This window comes from Myotis lucifugus, unplaced genomic scaffold (assembly GCF_000147115.1).
Source record: "Myotis lucifugus unplaced genomic scaffold, Myoluc2.0 scaffold_659, whole genome shotgun sequence".
Taxonomy (NCBI): Eukaryota; Metazoa; Chordata; class Mammalia; order Chiroptera; family Vespertilionidae; genus Myotis; species Myotis lucifugus.
In genome coordinates this window covers 144,202-150,947 of record NW_005871707.1, presented here as the reverse complement: position 1 = coordinate 150,947, position 6,746 = coordinate 144,202, and positions in this window count along the sequence as shown.

Sequence of the window (6,746 nt, the reverse complement as noted above, 5' to 3'; positions counted from 1 at the left end):
GCCGCTAGGGGATGGTCACACAGATTCAGGAATAAAGTCAAACTGAGAAATATAAACATTGCTGGAGAGGCTGTGCCTGCCGATGAAGAGGCCGCTGCCACGTTCCTGGTGTGCTGGGCTGCATATCTGGCACTTTGTCCAGAAGGGTCAGGCTGTGCTGTCTGTTCCTAAACACATAGATAGGAAGGTAGTGACATCAGGCCAGGCCTTGAGATATGGTCTCATGGCCCCTTCCCAGCACGCAGGCCTTCTTTCGCAGAAGGCCCGGAAGTCTCATCCCAAATTTGGGAGACAAAGGACTGGAAAAAGTATAAATAAAGAGAGTTTCCTCCATATTGGGGGCCCAGAATTTGAAAGACACATTTTTCTCTGGGCCGCCACAGAATTTAATAATAAAATGTAACTCCTGTAGTTGGCACTGCAGTTCAGCCCTTGCTTCGGCAGGGTGCTGTAACTGTAGTCGCTGGCCACCTTAATAAAGGCTCCTAAATCTTGATCTGAGTCCCTGGTGGTCATTTCCGCGGGTCGCCCCATTACACTGGCAGAGTTGAAGAAGTTGAAGAAGTTGATGAGGGCTCGGTACCATCCGTGGTTTCAGACATCCACTGGGGCTCCTGAAACGTATCCCCATGGGTACGGGAAGGGGACCGCTGTATTAGACCAAAACAAATGTTTGGATCTTTTAGCTTTTACGGACCTGAAGGGTTGCCAGTCACCTCATCCGACAGATAAACATGAACCTAAACAACCGTAAGGGCGGGACAGGACTGGAGAGTTCCCCTGGGGCCCTTCCCCCACTGGCAAAGAGAACTGGCCCAGTTACCAAAGGGCGAACACCCTTTCTCATGTTATCTCCTGTGAAATATCTCACTCTCTAGTGCTTTACCCTTTTATTATATTTGTTTCACCTGTGAGGATAAAGTAATGTGTCAATGTTTTATTTACATGTATTTTTTTTTCTTTCAAACTTGAGAGGGGGCTCCCTCCATAAGAGCAGGCATCTTGTCTGTCTTATGTCCTGGTTTCCTTGTGCTTAAAACAATGCCGGGCACATAATAGGCACTTACGAATATTTTTCTTCTTTTTGATGTTATTTATTGATTTGATAGAGAGACAGAGAGAAACATTGATTTGTTGTTCCACATATGTATGTATTCATTGGCTGATTCTTGTATGTGCCCTGACGGGGGATCAAACCCGAAACTTTGGCATATCCCAGCCAGGGGTAAGAATATATTTTTTAAATATATTTTTTTATTGATTTCAGAGAGGAAGGGAGCGGGAGAGATAGAAACATTGGTGATGAGAGAGAATCATTGATCGGCTGCCTCCTGCATTATTCTTACTGGGGATTGAACATGCAACCTGGGCTTGTGCCCTGACCAGGAATTGAACCCGGGACCCTTTAGTCCTCGGCCAACTCTCTATCCACTGAGCCAAACCAGCTAGGGCAAGAGTATTTTTGAACATATAACAAACAGAGAGAGAAGGGATAGAAGGAACATCAACATCTAATTTTCTAATTAAGACCCCACACCTGTCCCTGTGTTGCTTGTCACCAAAATCTATGTGCAGCTGAAGTCCTTCCTCTTGTCTGAAAGCTCAGGACTAGAAACTATCCATGGATTTTCCTGAAGAAAGGGGAATAAGGAGGAGGAAGGCAATGGAGATTTCCATTTGATTTATTTCTCTGCTGGACTTGAATAAACTGGGGGGAGACAGGCTGAAGGTCCAACAGCCAGATTCCATGTGTGACCACAGCTGGCCAGAGGCCCTCCTCCATCACCCCCACAGCCTGGGTGGGTCCTGAGTGTAGCCTCTGAATGGCCCCAGAGCAGCACCCAGGAGAGCGGTGATGTCTATCTCTCCCTTAAAGTCCTTTATATATATTCAGGTGCTCCTATATTGGATGCATATATGTTTAGCAGGGTTACATCCTATTGTTGGATGGATCCCTTTAGTATTATGTGCTGACCTTTGTTGTCTCTTGTGATGGCCTTCATTTTAAAGTCTATTTTGTTGGCTATGAGTATTGCCACTCCAGCTTTTTTTTTTTCTTGTCCATTTGCATGGAAAATTGATTCCATCCCTTCAGTCTCATCCTGTGTGAGTCTTTTGTTCTGAGGTGGGCCTTTTGTAGACAGCATATTTGTTTCTGTATTCATTCTGCTATCCTGTGTCTTTTGATGGGAGAATTTAATACATTTATTTTCAAGGTTATGATTGATACTTATTTAATTGCCATTTTAATTCTGCATTCCCTGGTTTCTCTGTCTGTTTTTTTCTTCTCATTACAGCAGTCCCTTTAGCATTTCTTGTATTGCTAGCTTGGTGATGATGTACTCCTTTAGCTTTTTTTTTTTTTCCTGGTCTGGGAAGCTCTTTATTTGACCGTCTATTTTGAATGATAGCCATGCTGGATATAGTAATCTTGGTTTCAGATCCTTGTCTTCCATTACCTTGAGTACATCATACCATTCTCTTCTGGCCTATAGAGTTTCTGATGAGAAATCAGCCTTATGGGAGTTCCTTTGTAGGTAACAGTTTGCTTTTCTCTTGCTGCCTTTAAGATTCTCTCTTTGTCTTTAATTTTTGGCATTTTAATTATGATGTGTCTGAGTGTGGGCCTGTTTGTGTTCTTTTGCCAGGTCTCCTGGCTGCTTCTGTTCCAAGTTGCCCCCTAATACTCCACCCCCCGCAGCCTCTTCTCAGGCAACTCCAGTCTGCACCATCCTTCCTCCACCTAAGACTCTGGTAAGTGGCTGCAAATGAAAATCCTGTGCTCTGGGTTTCTGTTTTTTGTTGTTGTTCCTTTGTGGTTGTTGTTTTTTTTATATGGCTTTATCTCTTATCAGCTCTGGCTCTCCCTTGTGGCCAGAAGACCCACTGCCTTTCATGGCTGGATGTTATGTGGGCCGCTGTTCTCAGCTTTGCTGCTCTGGGCTGGGGAGCCCAGCCTGGGGTTCAGGCCTCCATCCTCTCAGGGAAACCCCTTGCCCCTGACAGCTGATAAATCCCTTCTCACCCTCAGCCTGCTGACCTTGGACTAGGCCAGCCTCTCTTGTGACCCCACCATCCTACCAGGCTCCAGGTGGTTTCTGCCCTTCCTTGGTCTGCCTATACCTCCAAACTAATGTTTCATTTTTCTCCTATTCGTTGACAAAGCAAACATCTGAAATCAAGGCCAGTGAGCCTAGGGGACCCCTAGTGTCCTTGCCTGGATGCTCCCTTTCATCAGACAGTTCATCATAATTCCTGTCATTCTAGCTTTTGCCCCAATAACATTAAGATTTATAACACACTTTGTCTCCAGCAGGTTACAAACCCTACTTATACTTTGGAAATGCTGCCCCTTCCTGACTCTAGACACCATCACAACCTCCCTCCCAGGCCTCATCATCCTTCTGACAGAGAGCAAAGATCACTTGGCTCTGAAGGAAATCTCACCTCTCTTCAGCAGGAAGCAGCTGCAGAAAGGACCCTAAGCCCCTTTCCCTTAAATAATTCAGAGCCAAGAGTCCTTGAGGGAGAATGTAGTAGGCAGTTAGGCATGAGCAGAGCAAGGACGATAGGACAGGTACAGAAGGTCACCTGGGCCTAGTAACAGACAATTGTAGGGTGGGACCTTACCCCTAGGGTTACCTTTGCTCCCATAGCATATTGCAGTTTAGACCCCCCGACCTTTCATATTACTGGTCAAGTGGTTCAGACCCTCGCCTGGCCATGTGGTAGACCCCCTTAGAGAAGGAACAAAAGGACTGGAGAATAGCCTTATACAACCCCTGTACAAGCCCCTGTATGAACACTCCCTTAAGCATTAAGCCCTCGGGACAATATCTAGGCTTCCGTTGCATTTCAGCTCCAGGCCCAGAAAAGTAGCGAGGCCAGGCAAATAACCCCTTGCCCTGTCAGTGGTAACTATGATCCTGAGAGGACACCATGGAAACGTGATGAATATTCCATTGAGTTACTCCCCTGATGCTTCTCTCTGGAGCATGCCTGCAGCTTCCTCTCTCCTTCCCCTAGATGAGTATATCCTTGCTTTCTTCTTACTATGTTTTAAGGCAGCGGTTCTCAACCTGTAGGTCGTGACCCCTTTGGGGGTTGAACAACACTTTCACAGGGGTCATTCGAAAATACATCCTGCATATCAGATATTTACATTACGATTCATAACAGTAGCAAAATTACAGTTATGAAGTAGCAACGAAAATAATTTTATGGTTGGGGGGTCACCAAACAAGGAACTGTATTAAAGGGTCATGGCATTAGGAAGGTTGAAAACCACTGTTTTAAAGGCTCTACTTTTACCTCTGTAAATTGTTTCCTGAGCCCACACAGCCCAGAAAGGCTCACTTTTTATACCTCTGTAACATTCTTTTTTAAATATATTTTTATTGATTTCAGAGAGGAAGGAAGAGGGAGAGAGAGATAGAAACATCAACAATGAGAGAGAATCATTGACCGCTACCTCTTGCATGGCCCCCACCAGGGATCGAGCCCACAACCTGGGCATGTGCCCTTGACTGGAATCAAATCCAGGACCCTTCATTCCTCAAGCTGACACTCTATCCACTGAGCCAAACTGGCTAGGGCTACCTCTGTAACTTTCTAAATAAACTTTTGATTCTATTTGAGGAAGAAGAAGAAGAAGAAGAAGAAGAAGAAGAAGAAGAAGAAGAAGAAGAAGAAGAAGAAGGAGGAGGAAAGATTCAACTACCATATGACCATATGACTTGGCACTCATATTCCTGGGCACTTATCCCAGAAACACAAAAACGAATGTTCCCACAAAGATATTACATTAATGGTCATCACAGTCTTATTTATAATAGCCCCAATATACCCAGAAGTGGAAATGCTGGGTCATAAGGCAGTTACATTTTTTAATTTTTCAAGGAAGCTCCATACAGTTTTCCATAGTGACTGTATCAATTGGCATTTCCACCAAGGGTTCCCTTTTCTCTACATCCTCACCAACTGGTTGATTTATTGATGGTAGCCATTCTGACAGGTGTGAGGTGATATCTCATTATGGTTTTAATTTGCATTTCTCTGTTGATTAGAGATGTTGGGCATCTTTTCATATGTCTATTGGTCATCTGTATATCCATTTGGAGAAGTGTTTATTCAGGCCCTTTGCCATTTTTAGTTGGATCATTTAATTTTTGCGGGGGTGTTGATTTGTATGAATTGATGATTTTTCTTCTAGGAGTTTTATGGTTTCAAATCCTACATTAAGGTCTTTATTTTGAGTTAATTTCTTTTTTTCAAAATATGTTTTTATGGATTTTTTTCAGCGAGACAGGGAGAGAGAGAGGTGACAGAGAAACATCAATTGGTTGATGATGGGATTGAACCCACAACCTGTGTACATGCCCTGACCGGGAATTGACTTCTGGTGCATTGGATAACATAGAACCAACTGAGCCACACCAGCCAGGGCTGAGCTTATTCTTATGCACGGTGTAAGAAGGTAATCTAGTTTCATTCCTCTGCATGTATCTGTGCAATTTTCCCAACACCATTTATCGAACAGACTATCTTTACCCAATTGTATGTTCTCACCTCCTTTGTCAAATATTAATTCACTACGTAGTCGTGGGTTTACTGCTGAGCTCTCTATTCTGTTCCTTTGATCTAAGCGGCTCTTTTAATGCCAGTACCATGCTGTTTTTTAAAGTGACTTACAGTTTTTCCCCATCACCATTTATCCCCCCTTACCCTCTTCCACCTCCACCCACCCCCTCCACCCACAATCACCACACTGTTGTCAAGAATTCTTTCCCTTTTTTAAATTAATTTTTGCCGATCCCTTTATCCCACACCACACCCAAGAGCTGCCAGCCTGCTCTCTAGGAGTCTGTCTCTATTTTGTTTGTTAGTTTAGTTTATTCATTCGATTCCACATATGAGTGAAATCATATGGTACTTTTCTTTCTCTGGCTGGCAATGTTCTCCAGGACCATCCATGCTGCTGCGAAGCGCAAAATTTTCTTCTTTTTTAAGGTTGAGTCGTATTCCATTGTGTGAATATACCATAGCTGTTTTATCCATTCACTACTAATGGGTACTTGGGCTGCTTCCAGATTTTGGCTATATCTGCTTTTATGATGATGTCCTTATAGTGTTTTCACCATTAATTACAGGAAAAGGTGTTGTCATCTAAGAAAACAGAACAAACGACATGTGAATAAACTTAGCTTCTGTGGGTCAGGAAAACCTATGGGAGGGGAACACATAGGCTTTTGCAGGGGAAGAGATTTCCAGGCAAAAAATATAACAGGAGCAAAGGCCCTGAGACAAAGAGAAGCCCATCATAGAGTAGAACAGACAGAGGCATTGCGGCTGGGTGAGCGGAGGAGGGGCAAGTAAAAAGTTACATCCCTCAGGATGAGGACCTGCTGGGGTGAGGATAGTGAGCAACTCTTGAGAACTTGCTGGGTCCCGTGTCTGTTCTCAGCCCTTCATATGCATCCAACTTTTTCATCATCTCACCTACCCCATGAGTTTAGGAATTGCAGGGTCCCCACTGAAAATCAGCTGGGGAAATGAGGCACTTAGAGGCTATAGCAACTGGCCCAAATTCACCTGGACCACGCTGGCAGAATCTGACAGAGCTTGGATTTGAACCCAGGATTTGTTTGGGCCCAGAGTGAAGCCCTGACTCCTGTGCTGTCCTGCTCAGGGCCTGATACCAGCACAATAGCAGGCCTTGTCCCCCACAGTGACTTGGTCCTCTCTCT